The sequence below is a fragment of the Dermacentor silvarum genome, chromosome 10 (assembly GCF_013339745.2).
Source record: "Dermacentor silvarum isolate Dsil-2018 chromosome 10, BIME_Dsil_1.4, whole genome shotgun sequence".
Taxonomy (NCBI): domain Eukaryota; kingdom Metazoa; phylum Arthropoda; class Arachnida; order Ixodida; family Ixodidae; genus Dermacentor; species Dermacentor silvarum.
In genome coordinates, this window is record NC_051163.1 from 84,114,711 (window position 1) to 84,130,188 (window position 15,478).

Genomic DNA, 15,478 nt, shown 5'->3' on the forward strand with positions numbered 1-15,478 from the left:
TTTAACTGTGGAGGTACCATTACTGAGATTACACGGTAATAGTGGGTACTGCAGAAGTGTGGGTAGTACGGGTAGTGGGTAGTACGTCTGAACCCAGAAGCACCTTCATGCTTATGGCTTCAGAAGTTCTTGTGGCTTGTTTACTACATTTATTTATCTTTAATGGTCTAATTTTGAAGCAATCTCATTTTTTCAACATCTAAGGCAATCAGACTTGGCATAATTGCATAGCTGCAAAACGGTGTATTATTATTATTGTAATCTTATTGTCTAGAAAATTACCATTTCTCCGGCTGCCATCTCTACTTGCATAGCTTCTCCTGCGAGCCTGCCAGTTTGAAGCTAAGTGTAGCAAATAACGAAAAACGCATAGTCATAGTGGATCAGAGCCAATTCGACAATCTAAAAAATGTAATTGGCCTTAACTATTATTTCTGGATCGCCAGACTTAGTGTACTCAAAGTTTTGTAAACCAGTACGAGTTTAGGGTGTGTATGCCAATTATTATAAAATTAAAGAAGGAAACCACACAACTGGGCGACACCTGAAATCCTACCTGCAATTACTCATGGAAATCATTTGTGGAAACGTGTCAATCGAGCTCTCAAAAATTCTGAAGTTCGCCTTGAGCACACGACCACGAGAAATATAGTAGTCGCTCTGATTAGCGCTGCAAAGCGGTGTTTCTACGAATCGCAAGCTTCCGTTATCTACAAGAAACCCAGCTAAGACATTGTCATTGATAAACTAACTTCGAAGTAGAAAGGACAAGGGTCCCTCTAAGATAGCCACTGCGCACACTACCGCTGACGTCTTCAATCAGTCCTTCGCGCGCGTTTCTATAGGATCTACGCCAAGGGATACCCCGTTGCGTAAACTGCGCTGTGCTAGCTCGAGTATTTCTGCCGATGTTTACAAATGATGCACTTGCCAGAATTGGTTTTTTTTAAGCGGAATAATCCAGCGCGTTTAGACAGAATCAGCGGTATCTATATTGCAATGAACCTTGGCGTGCACTCCGAGATTATTCTTGTATCACTAGCAATGGAAACAAAAACCGCAATCGCCAAACCGCTTTATAAAGGAGGAAAGAAAGTTAATGTAGAAAGTTATAGACCTATCTATACTACCAGTCATGTGACATACTTTAGGAAGATTTTATTTTATTATTTATTTTACATACTGCAGCCCTGTTCAAGCTATGGCAGGAGTGGGGAATTATACAGTTGTAGAGCGTACACAAAGTGTAAATATAAGAGTGCTAGAATAAAAATACATAAACAACACAAAAAATAGATGAATAAAATTCACGATTAAGCAAGAAATCGTCCAACGGAAAGGAACGAATCACACCAGGCAGAGTTCCAATATTCAACAGTTGAAGGAACGAAAACTATCTTTAAACACATCAGTTCGTGACCGATATGGTACATTATTAAGATGGTGATACCTCCTAAATGAGGAAGGTTCCAAAAATTTTATGTATGTGCTAAAGCAAGAAGTGTTCAATGAGTTAATTAATTAATGCAATAGCTTTATGGATTCTAGGTTGAGACGGTTGCTGATAGTTGTTAGAGTTAACTCTGAAAGTTTAGACTAGAATGTATAACCTAATTTAAAAAATATTCAATAATTTCCAGTTACCATTTCGGCTTTGTGTCTGGTCGGGCGCCAGTGCCGTTGAAAGGTTCTCAGAAGAGCTATTTGATGCCTTATAGCACAAAATGTTCGCATGCGCTGTGGCTCTTGATTTAGTAAAAGCATCTTGACACAGTCAACAACATGCTGCTCAGAATTTATATCTGCTAGACCTTATGGGTACTTTCTATGAATGTTTAAAAGACTACCTTGATGGCCGTTCGCAAATGGTATCCTTAGACAAAGAATTGCCTATATAGGCAATCCACAAAAGGGCAGAAAATTTACCCTTAAGGAACTCCCGGTTTTAAAGCACACCCTGTGGCCTATAGGCCACAGGGTGTGCTTTAAAACCGGGAGTTCCTTAAGGGTAAATTTTCTGCCCTTTGCTATTCAACTTAATTGTGAATTTTTCGTCATATTTATCAAATTGCCTTGCTTATAAGTGTGCAGATGACACTTTAATCTTAACTAAACGCATTTTTCCACTCAAGCTGTAGCTTACTGCAAAATATTGTGCAACTTGCAATGATGTAGTGTAATTGTTGTCAGTGTTCGCGAATTGTTTGTCAGTGAACAAGTATAAAATCAAAATGCTCTGCTTTAGAAATTGATTAAAAACAACTCCTATAGATGTACCGCTGTATTTCACTCTCTAGACTGTCGCTCCTGCCAACGCACGCTGGAGGAGTATGTAACCTCTATAAAATGTTGGTGTTTTCCTTTATAGTGGTCTTGTCGGGAACTATAATTTAGGTTACGTTTGCTACAAACATATGGTAGTTGCGTGGCTGCGCTTTATTTTGTTGCTCTGTCTGTACTAAAAGTCATGCACGTCGCTGAATGCTATGCTTTAAGATGTAGTATTTGAATAGTTGCTTTTTGTTCCGCTCATTAGCAGAGCCCCTCTTACTATAGCCTCAAGAGTATGTAAGAGTGTTGATTACATTACCACTGCAGCCTGCAGTACGGACTTGTATCGGTCCTTAGGTGCTTCCACTTTTAACGATTTAATTTTGGAAACGGATGTCAAGCGTGCTTTCTTGGAAATCATTTCAAACATAAATACGTAGTTCCACGGTAATGGCGCAAGGCACCTTGCTTTGCAGCAGTCCGTTGTACAACGAGATTCAGCAAGGCTAGAGGACGTGCATATCTACCAAAAATGTTGAATGAGCTTCCAGGAAAGGTTTTCAGCACAACATCAAAACGCAACTTGAAAAACACTCTGCAATGGTTGTAAATATCAGTATTTTTGTCTTATTGTTAATCTACTTCATATACTTGTACAGTGCAAAGTTAATTTAAAGCATACGTTACTCTGTAGTGCCATTTTCCATTTCCTCGCCGCTGCTGCCAGGCCTAGGCTCGCAAGCCCCCTAATGGGTTTTACAGGCCCAAATTGTTATGTATTACCATCGAAGATGGCAACGAATAATAATAATTTGTTACTATTATTATTATTACTATTATTCAGCATACTCATAAAGGCCATCATCGGAGGGTGTTACATAGGTGTTACATACAACGAAGAAATGGTTTACAAAAGGGAGTACGAAAAGACGTAAGAGTATTAGTGGATACAAGTGGGACAGCAAAAAGGATAACTTACAAGGCAATATATCACCATAATTATAGAATACACAATATTCATGCTATCAATACAGCAATATCGACAATAAACACGTGAGTAACGTCAAAATGTACATGAATAGCCTGGGCTTAACTTGAGATCTAGAAGGCACGACTGCACAATAGTTTGATATTTATTAAAGTCAGGTTAAGTTGCAATGTGCATTGGTAGATTATACGAGTCAATTGTGGTGCGAGGTACGAATTAACGAGCGAAGGACGATGTGCGACAAGTGATTCGTTTGACTTTACCTGAACGACCATGATTGTGGTGAGGAAGGACAGTGGAGGGTAGTTTGAAAGTCATCGCGCAATGATTTATGACTATAATTAATGGATGAGCAAATGAGGAGGCAATTTAATGGCAGTTTGACAAGTGTTCCAACTTGGTACATTGTTTCAAAGATGTTACACTTGAGGAGCTCGACTTATCTGAAAAGATGCAAAGCGACAGCACGCTTTCGAAGTGATTCGACATCGTTCTTTGCGCACGTCATTAAGATTTGAACCAAGGAAACGACGTTTAGGCAAAGTCACGTGCCAACCATAATTACCATGCTTAGCGAACCCAAATACTTGTCATACACACTAGCGCCAGAGTTCTCTCTAGTAATTTTGGGGAAAACTCAACGCCCACAAGTGCCAGTACAACGCATTCGCATAATTGACACAGCCAGGGCATCAACTCACCCACTGAGTTTTGTATAACTAAGCTGGGTATCCACCGCTCTCAGATGCTGAAAGTGCTTATACGCGTGAGCATCCAAGTAGCTAGAGTACAACTTAGGTAAACTTTGTTAATAACGATAAAAATTTGGGGCTCATCCACCAACACGAAACCGTGGGCCCTTTCGATCCAAGAACAAGCCCTAACGTAATTGTCCTATGAAGACATCGACTGCTTTCATGCCAGTCAAGGGCAGAATAAAACGAACCTCATGGTTGTGAGTTTGGCGCCTTTTTGTTGCTTTTTTGTTATTCTTCTTGTAGTGTTTTTTTTTTTGCCATAATTTAATAGTCGAGTGACACGAGCACGTTTCAAAGGCCTTCAGCCGTTAGTCTTTGAAAGTATACTAAACTTTTTTCGTCTCGGAGGAGTTGTGTTGGTGCCACAGGGCAGTTGTCAACTGCTATCGAGAGTTTCACTTGTTCCACGTTGAGTTACTACGAGAGGGTGTGCGACCGCCACTGGAAGACGTTCGAGATATCGATAAAATTCCGTAAAACTTGACGTTATACTCGAAGGCCGTCGAACCTGCCTGTGTGGCGGCACGCAATTCGCCGTTGAGTGGAGAGACTATTGGTTCGAAGAGCCTTCGAAGTGTCTGTGTGACACAGGTATGAGATGAAGCTACACCAATTCGCGCAAATGTCAGTTATGTCAAGAGATTAACTTGCCTCACGGCGCTACTTGTATTCCGAACATACGCTAAACTCTAGTCAAGGTTGCAGGTTACATAATATCTGTTACGCTATACTCATGTGTGAAATTGAGAGGGAAAGTGGTAAAACATGCACATGGCCAACACATGCACGACTAAATCACGTGTAATACAGCAGTTACAGGTTTAGTCAATAGACCCCTTGTTCGTGATTATTTGAGGGTTGGCTTTGAAGCATGTACCTTTTATGCTCTAATGCTCTTCTGTTTTATTCAGTTGACAGGGAGGGGTCGATGTCTGCAATGATGAGTGAGTAAGCTTTGCTACTTGATTGCCTTACTCACAAAATCGAGCTGAATCAGGATTCTGTGCTGTTAAAGCACGTCATATTATGACTCATTGCGCTGGTATTCATAAAGCACTTTTATATACATACAGCCTTTTTATATTGTTTACAATGTGTTCCCACCATGTAATAATGTGCATAAACTGCTCATTCATTGACGTTTCCTCTAAAAAGTGCATCAGGTTTTTTATCTCACATAGAATCTGCTGTGCATATAAGCTGCATATAGAAAAAATAATCGTGTTACAAGCTATGACTATTGAGGGCAGAGGGAATGCGAAGAGTAGAGTGCGTGCCCGAAGCGTAACTGAGGTACAGTGCGTGCCGGCGACCAATCATCCTTGTCCAGATTCGCCTGCACATAATTTTCGCGCTGAATGTGCGGCTGCTCGCCCTACTGCGTTAATGTGGCCTACAATCTACTGACTGAGTTTGGTTCCTCACCTGATCACTATGGTGTTTTTTTTTCTGTGAGCAAACTTGACTGTAATTGCGAGTGTGGCCAACCCCATGCTATAAAAAGGCATGTTTCATGAAAGTTTTTAGAATACATCGATTGGTATAATAGAAGCACTTGAATGTAGGGTGCGGACGCCTATTATAGATGCACACGAAGGCCGCAATCACCAGGTTATTCCGCAGGCACACGAGCTGTGCCTCAGGGGCACCTAATCAAGCTGTACATAAGGGTGCCGTGGAATAATAGCTGCCTGCATTCTCTTCGACTATCACTGTGCCCCCTCACGCCAACTCCGTCAATGAACCCGTGTTTCAGCCCGATGTGTATCTATTATGAAATACCATGTAAAATAGCACCGTTTGCTGTGCTCATGCAATAGGCAATGGTGAAAATATCCACCTGCATTACAAACGCAAAGAAGATACTGAACAATATTGTCTGTTGAACAGTGCCAATCTTATTTGGTCATCAGAGCTAGTTCGTATATTGACGCGCGTTGCGCAGACCTGTTTATCGCCCCTAGAGTAGCAACAGATGTATCAAGGAGTGCTCCTTTGAGCACGGCAACGTAATCATGCCATTCGACACAGCGACTTATACGTGCACGGCTTCTAAAAAGAACAAGTACTCAAGTTGACGGGTAAGACGCATGGCAACCAATCTAGAAAGGATCTAGGGGCGTGCTGTACCCTTTAGAGTGACTACATGAAACAAGTTTACATCATGAAGCCTTGAAAAGATGTGCAAAGCGTCCATTTGCTCTTTCTGTATTATAAAGAGCAAGGGCAAATCCGGATAAGAAGTTCAAAATACTGCTGGTTATAGTTTTCGTAGATGATTATCTTGTGTTTCAACATGACCTGGTCACATTTCACCACTTGCTGCAGACACTTTGTTGTGCTGCATTGCTTGATGTACGACAATACAAAGGCTTTAGGCATTTAAAAATATTTTAAAGCGCTTATAAAGCCATTCTCGTCGAATTCACCAAGTCTTACAGGACTTGTAACAGCCCGAGGATTGAGGCAGCTGTCAATGTTTGTAACTTGTACTTTATACAGTTGCACAAATCTTGCGTTACGTGAAAGGAGGGGGTCTTCGTTCGGTACTGAAAACGACTAACTTCCTTCTTTTTGGCCACATGCTACACATAATCACTTGTGATGGGCAGACAACGAGGAAAATTGAGTGATGCCGCTTTTCTCGTAGAGAACAAGGTTATAGAAAAGACTAACTTGAATTACACTGAAGTACTCAGGCCTTTAAGGGCGGGCCATGTAATGCGTAGGATGGATAACCGGTGAACCATCAGGATTACAGAATGGATACCAAGAGAAGGAAAGCGCAGTCGAGGACGGCAGAAAACCAGGTGGGATGATGAAGTTAGGAAATTCGCAGGCGCAAGTTGGAATACGCTAGCGCAAGACAGGGGTAATTGGAGATCGCAGGGAGAGGCCTTCGTCCTGCAGTGGACATAAATATAGGCTGCTGCTGCTGCTGATGATGATGACTGAGGCCTTTTGATTAACCGCGTGGTTTGCTGTCTCTACAGAAAAAGTCGCAGTTTCGCCCGAAAGGCCAAGCATCGATTGCGATAGCAAATTAGTAGACAGCTGTACGAACTAAGGATAGTAATTTTATCGGCCCTAAAAACTTGTAAACATGTTGCTTACTAACTAAATTAACAAGCATGGTGTCACGCACGCACAAGCAAGCATGAAGACACCTCACCCGATGACCGCGGAATCTCGCTGTCAAAACGCTGGAGTAAAGAAGCGCGGCAACAGCAGGCGAGCTAAATGACTTTCGTGCTGCCTCTCGCTTCGATGTGAACTAAGCGTGAAAAATCAGCGTACACGACGCTATCAGAACTCTCAGCACTCTGTTCCCAGCACAGATCGCTTTGAAGAGAAGGCCCGCGCGGTGGCGCTCAGGGGCCGTCGCAGCTAAAATCCCTATATAAGAAAAGTACCGCCATCTACTCTTTCCTCCGCCGTCTCCTAAAGCGCTTGCTTTTTTCTTTTCCTTTTGCTTGCAAAAGCAAGTCGACGGTGGCGCACCTAGAAAGTCCACGTTGAAGCTTTCAGGCCGAGCGCGTGCCGACACCGCCACCGGCGACTGCGGCTGCGCAGTGGACTTTCGACATGGCTCTGAGGCGAAAAAAAATATATAAAGAAGTGAAAACGCGCGCTATCATTGTCCAATCGGAGATACAGGAGAGAGAGAGAGAGAGCGGCGTTGATAAAAGGATGGCGGTACTTTTCTTATATAGGGACTTTAGTCGCAGCAGAACGCCCGTGCCTTGTGCGCGGCGGAAGGCTGTGCGCTTCCTCCCCGCTTTCTGCCATTGCGCAGCCGAGTTTGAGCCCCCATCGTCGTTCCCCCTTGCACACTTTCACTCGCACATACAGAGTACGGCGCTCGGCGATGTTACCGCCCTTGGACTTTATAGGAACATCACGGTGACGGCGACGGCAGAAATGCGCCTGGAGTGTCCCTATAATTACTATCGCAATGAAAGAAACGGTTTCACTGTGAGCATGCATATTTGCTGAGATAAGGTCGCAATTCTATCGCTCTTCTTTTTCAACTATTGTCAGAGCGGTGCTTGCCTACGTTTTCACCACTGGAGCGACCGATCATGAGCGGTGAATGATAAGGAATAGAATAGAGTGAAATGATTCCATGCCATATATTGACCTCTACACCAAATGAGAGTTTATGTTTATACAGAATAGATGATACAAAGAAATACTGATTACATTCTTGAATGTTTGCTCTAAGGCACATAGCGTAATTTTTAAAGGCATATGAAATAGAAATGCATCCCAAGTACAGGTTTAGAGACATGTGCCATAAAACTTTCGATGAAAATGCTCGGTTTATGCACTTACACCTTAAAAATGAAACACTGTTGTATGCACTAAAACTCAAAAGTATCTAGAACATCCAGGTATTTTGTCGCGCACTTTGGGAATCAATATCTCGAAACTGGTGTCATCCTGAAAATTTATTCATTGCCTTGCGAACTCACCAGGTGCACTTCGCAACTCAAATATGTGCCGAAATTTAATGAAATAAAGTATAATTAGAGTTTTTTGTTATTTATTTCATTATGCATTGCAATTTCTCGTGCAAGTAATGTCCACCTCCTTCCATAATTCGGCCTAATGGTCAGAATAGCACAGGTGGCTTTTAAAATTCTCTATGATAAAGAAACACCCATTATTGATCGTTGGTATTATTTAGATAATAAGACAGCATAAAAAATTATAACTGCGCACTATTTATACTGTTACCATAGACGTTGGATTTGAATGACATTAGAAGATATTACAACACTAGAACCAACTTTACCACTAGAAATTGCATGAGTTTGTTTTTCATGTCACCATACAAATTTGTATAAGACCTGCACATGGATAGGGGAGAACAAAGTGGAAAGTGGGAATCACGTGTTAATCTGTAATTTTTAGAATAAACACTGGAAATAGCCATCAAATTTTGTGCAAGGTAGAGACATCAATAGGACGCCAAAGTAGCATTTATTGCTGTTTGTTTTAGAGAGTTTGAGGAGGTAATCGAAAACGAACAGGTTTAATACGTCTCTGCAGTTGCCGCAGTGATAGGTGGGTGTGAAATACGAGGTGCTGAATCACAATAATTTTCTGGTAGTATCAGACAATAGTATCAGACAATCTTAGGAGACATTTCGTTGTCATCACTGCTTTGCAAGTGAAAGCCTGCAACAAAGCAGCAAATATTGGAAGTCACAAAACAAAGAAGGCAAACGTTTGCATGAGAATAAATTTTTTTTCAGCTCACGGGTTGCCTTAAATTGTAGAAACACATATCTGAAGCATGCCATCTACCGCGGCTTCGCGATACTTGTTCAATTTCTTTATTCTGCAACCCAGTGAGGGTTCTCATTGTTCAGCAGGTGTAAAGCATTGAATTGACCAATTGTTTTTACATGTGCCTTTGAAGTTTGCTTTGAAGTCTACTTCAGTGTCAAATTTATGGTTACTTACGCCGCTCAAAAAGCATCCCTATTATCTGCATTAATTTTATAATTTATTATTTGCTCTCACATTACAGCAACGAAAATAAATTTCATTTAAACCCATTATCTGCTGCAGCATGCTGGGTTGAGCGGAAGACAAGGTACACATAGCATATTTTGAAATATTTTTTTTTCTTTTAGCGTGCTAATGACGCGCTCCCAAAACACATTTATATTGAGCTAAAGTGGTCATATCATCTAGTAAAAGTAATTAGTAGAGAGCAAACTTTTATTATGTGTTTAGAATCATTTCAATTCTATTGGTATTCATACAGAGCACCTATATTGGATTGCACTTAACAAACATTTTTTTTAACGCGTGCAGGACCGAAGAAACCAAAGTAAGCAAAACAAAGGCATTTGTTCTGTAACGCTTACGGCATTAAGCTCGAACACTGTGCACAATTAACTTCGGGCTTTTGTGCGATGTAGATGAACGGCGACCTGTTCAAAGCAATTAGGCGCTCTCGCCTGAGCAAGAATTGCAGAAGTGTGTTGTCTTCATAGCACCCTGAGCACGTGATTTATTCAACACTGAAAAATGTCTCGATACAGCAACCAAACAAAATTTCATTCAAACCCGTTATCTGCAGCAGCGTGCTGGGTTGACCTAAGACAGCATATTTTGACATATTTTTTCTTTTAGCGTGCTGCTTCTGAAGAGAGCAGAAAAATGTTTATTGATCAGATATTTTAACAATAGGTGTGCCTAAGCAACAGAAGGACATGTAATTGGCCTAGTTGGTGCTTATTATGTCATTAAGTACCTAAATTGCCTTACGGGAAAGGTGGCAGGCGTAATCTGATACGCCGATGGCACACCTGGGGCCGTATTCTGTAACGCTTCGGTTTTCGAAGAATTCGGTTTGCGTGCAGCGATTGGTCGCCTCCTGGGTGACGCCATCGCCTCAGGACGCGAACGCATTTTTTTGATGACGTCACGCACATATGAATCACGCGGAAAACGAATTTGTCGTCTGCTACGAAGCGAAGTCTCGCGCGCGCTACTTCCGAAGCGCGGTGTGCCCTGTGGAGCCTGTGCGTGCCGTGTGCATGGGCGAGATCACGGCGCTCGGAGCAAAATGGCGGCTTGTGCGGTGCCTTTGGCTATAGTGTCTAGTATACTTTGGCGCCTGTTCTCGTGCTGCTAACGAGCCTCCGTGATAGACAGTGAATACCTCGACGTCGAATAACGCCTTCAAGATGACAGACTAGGAATTCAGGTGACAATTCAGACTCTGAAAAGAGACAGTGCTCCGCCTGTGCGAGGAACTTCTGGGAGTAGCGGAACGCCAAGTTGGTGTACGACGTCCCACCTAGCGGCATAAATGGGTCAACCGAAGTAAACCACATTCGCCAAGTCACTAACCGCCATTACAACTCACGTTTCATAATGAAAAAATAAAACCTCCTCAATGCCATCGCCAAATTATTTTTTATTTACCACGGAGCGTTCGTAATTTGCTATATTTTCAATCGGTTTGTGACGTTCACTTCCACAAAAAACCTGCGCGCCGATTGGCCTCTATCCTTCCACACGTTTTCAGTACGTCAACGAACCGCCCCAATGTGACGCCATCGCCAAACCGAATTCTTCTAAAACCAAAGCGTTACATTATAAGGCCCCTGGGCTACTAAACAGAAGCCCTATACAAAGGCCGGTACTATGTCTTGTGCCAGGTGATGTGTTAGCGGCACGCCACCAGTAGCATGGCAGATGCCTAATGATTTGCACATACATCTACGTAGAAATTATAAGTGGTGCACGTTCTTGCTTTATAATGTATTTGGACTTCAGTCTGGTTGGACAGCATACTTGCCTTGAATGTTCACGTAAAGCAGAGTCCTACATGAAGGCACCAAATAGGGACGTGAGAAATATCGAGTCGAACCTTCTACAGGTGGAAAAGTCGAGAATAAAAGATACATTGAAGTAGATTTTTTGAAACATGGGTAGCGGCGCCAAGGAGCCTTTAAACGTTCACCCACCGGCCAACATGCCATTTCTCTGAAGTTTTCGAGCGGAAACTTGGAGGAAGCGACATCAAACGATAGCGTACCCCATTTTCTGTCTATATGTGACTGCGACGAATGATGGCCTAACAAGGAATGCTGCAGGAGCCAACGTTCTGACTAGAGAAGTCTGTATCAAGGCTGTAACCTTCATTTTTTTGCAACCTTAGTGAAGCTGCTTCGGCTTAAGACAACTCCCATAGTCGGAGCGTTGGCTTCAGCCTCATGCCTGCTCAGCCACTGTGACTGATCACTTCAAATCCTCATCTTCATGTGAACTTGTGTCTTCAGACATCTTTGTCCGTCTCATTTAAGTTCCACGGTCCCAATACCAATGTACTTAAGCGACGCTCTAAGTGCTATTCTACGTATGTAGCGAGAAAGCTTACATTAGATAAATCTACTATGAAACGTATCTCACTGAGTTGGATTTTAGTTTGAGCAGTAGTGTTTTGCAAAAATGTCTTGGAGAAGTTTTAGTTTGTAAAATAGTTACGAGCTTCAAGCATTCATCTTAGTTCGAGCTTTTCGACACGCGCCATTTGCCGGAATATTTGCAATTCAGGGAATTATTGTTATTGTAGGGAATACTATTTGTGCTGGTAGAAAAGAACGAACGAGAGATATACGTACAGGCCATTCACATGGCGAAAACAAATCGCATGGCGAACGATGTAAATGTAGAGCCCCATTATCGATAGAATTTCAATCTCTTCGTAGTCAACTTAGCACCCTGTGAGAATTCTGGGGAAAAAGTTGGGCTCTCTAAATAATTTTTTTTAGCAATTTCTGCACAGCATTATTAGAAATGGTTTCAGTGACAACTGCCGCGACATAATGTTTGTTTTTAACATGCTTCAAAGTAAGGGAAGCCCCAAAACACCATATAGTACATGAGATTTCATTTCTCATTCAAGAGTATATTTCTACGCGCTTCTTGAAAAGTCTGGCAGTGATGTTAGTTATTCTTAGAAACAGTCACGTAACATAAGTCATTCATAAGCTGCCAATGCTCTTGGTGTGCTTTTATTGCATGTTATTTATAGTATTCACTGAAACCCACAAATACAGCAGACCTTATTTGACTTAACATTTGGTGTAATTTCCGGTTTATTTTACAGAACAGAAAGGTATGTATGCAAAAAAGCCTTGACATTGTACTTTGCAGTGAAACCACGTAAACAAATTCTTCCGGAACTATGTTTGCTTCATTTCCAACCTAATTTACTATGTCAATAGTTTTGGACTCCTTGTACTTATATTTATCTTTACAAGAGGTCATGTACAACAATTCGTAAAGAACGGGTTTCCTTTTCCCTATATTTTAGAGAAGTGAATAATAAACACCCGAAGTGTAATTTATATGGCCTATGTATTTTGCATATACACGACCTAGATGAATCCGGGTAAATGAGGCTAATAAGCCAACGAGAGCGTTGCTTGTTGGCTTCATATAGCTATCACTAAAGCTCGAGACTCTCGTTTTCCTGATAAATGATGTCTAGAACGCGGTGGCCATGACATGTATCCGGCTCTGCAATCACTTCCGACGCTTGCAGCCGGCAAAAACATAGCCTTCGAGATCTGTTTTTTATTGCTCGGAGGCCGCCGTTGCCGGGGTGTGGATTTGTACACCACCTGTTCTTGATTTGAGCACAGCGAGGGTCTTTACAATGGCGATGAGAATGCGCCGACGTAGCATACGAGAGTTTACTTGCCAGTTGCTTGCTCCTATTATTTGGTACTATGCGACGCCTGTGTTTAAATGTTCCACGAACGCCGTTGTAGATTTATTGGCACTGGCAGCTCCCAAGGCTACGTTGTAAAAGGCCGCTATGTAAAAACCCCTGAAAGTAGACGTAGAGGCCAACAAAAGTCGATAATTGTCAAATTGTGCAGAATAGGTTTCCTCGTGCAGGGCTTGTTCATTGAGCACGGCACCGAGTTGTATTTTCTGTGACACCGATTTTTTTTCCTGAAGAATTTTCTACAGAAAAAAACGTGACCTTACATTATAGCTGCTAGTCAATAAAGTTACAGGGGACCGAATCAGTACTGGATGAAAAGTTCGTTTAGCGCAAAATCTGTGAAAAGCATTTTGAAATTCCCCTGCAGGAAATAGGTCACTAAATCATAAGCCATGATCTGTGCGAAAGTTGCAGGACTGCTTAAGACGGTGGCAGTTAAGGCTAGTTAGTATTCCATAGTCTAAGAAGAGAAAAACTGCTAAAGACAGGACGACAAGAAAAATGAACAAGCGCTTATCCATGTTTCTTATCGCCCTGTGTTATTCAAACTTTTACTCTTATTAGACTGTTTAAGAGCTTAAGCTTCTCGGTTTCTCGATATCTCCCGCACTGCGCCCGGCTTTTCTCTGGTATCTTAGCTCTCATTTAACACATAATGCATGTACACCATGTGTTTATTTCCGGCAGCCTTCTACAAACCTATGCGGGGGTGCCGAGCATCGTGTGACGTCATGTTCGTTCAGCCAAATTTTATGGTGCGAAGTTTTGCTCACTCAGGTTCGCTGGCGAACATCAACGCATAATAATTCTCCTCTACAGTCTTGTTATTAGTGAATAAGAAATATAAGCTAACTTAAATTCTTGCTTTTTATCCCACTATAAAGGCCAAAAGCCTTTAGTGGGATGCGAAAAGATTAAAATTACTGTTATGTGTTTATCTGAAGCTGCTATAGGGCCCACTGTTGTAGCTGCGTGTCTTCTATCGCAGTGCGGGGACCATGTGCCTGGACTCTGTCATCATCGTCTTGCTGATATTCCTGACATGCATAACCGTTAGCTCAGCCGCTGTTCATGTGGTCAACGAGTAAGCATTCTTTACACCTTGTTTGTAGCGGAGCCCCTCGTTAAGATGTTTTGACTACCTACTGCTAATGCTACTTGCTGCTGCCTCTGTCTTCTATGGCAGAATGTTCTTCTTTCTGGGGTTTTACGTTTCATTATGTTACCACATAATGTTATGTTATGTTACATGATGTTATGTTATCGTTATCGTTACCAGTTATCATTATGAGGCACGCCGTTGTGGATGGCTCCTGATTAATTTTGACCACCTGGGGTTCTTTAACCTGCACTACAACGCAAGCACACGGCCGTTTTTGCGTTTCGCTCTATCGAAATGCGTCCGCCACGGCCGGGATTCGATCCCGCGATCTCGTGCTCAGCAGCGCAATGCCTTATACGTCAGGATGAAGGCAGGCAGAACGAAGGAAGAGCACACTGCAATATATGAACACCAACTCCTGAATAGCTGTGTCTCAGTAAATGCTTTAAAGGAAACTGGGGTTAGAATCCTCGTTTGACCCTGCGTGATCGCTGGTCCAATCTCAGGTCGGATTTTTACAGCGAAGCTGTTTATGGCTAGGGTTCCGTGGCTTTTTCGTGTCCTTCAACAAATCGACATCTCCAAAAACTCAGCTCCCGAATTCGATGCGATATCGCTTCATTCTATGCAAATGCTACGTCTCATCACTTGGATATGCCTTTTCAGTAGATTAGTTATCTATAGGCACTATTTTCAAGATCAGTAGACTCTCAGAAAATAATGGTTGCTCAGATTTGCCGCTGCGCGAACCGCGTCCGTAATGTGTATGCTCGCACTGCCCTCTCTGTGTCGTCGTTCCAAGGGCTTGCCGTGCCTAGTTTCCTTCAGTTCTCCCGGGGTGACGGTCCCGTCGCGCGTGTCTAGTTTCCTCCGGCTCCCCGAAGTGGCGGTAGTACTCCACGCGAACGTATGCCGCCGATCAAGACCACCGATCAAAATAAAAGTGTGTGCATGTGTCTTTCATCGAGATGACCACCACCACCACTGAAGGAAAATCAAATTTGGTCAGGCCTCTGATCTGAATTCTGTGTGACCTCAATGTCTGTGCTAAACTGCATCGCAGGTAATCCACTTTTACAGCAGTGGAATGTAGA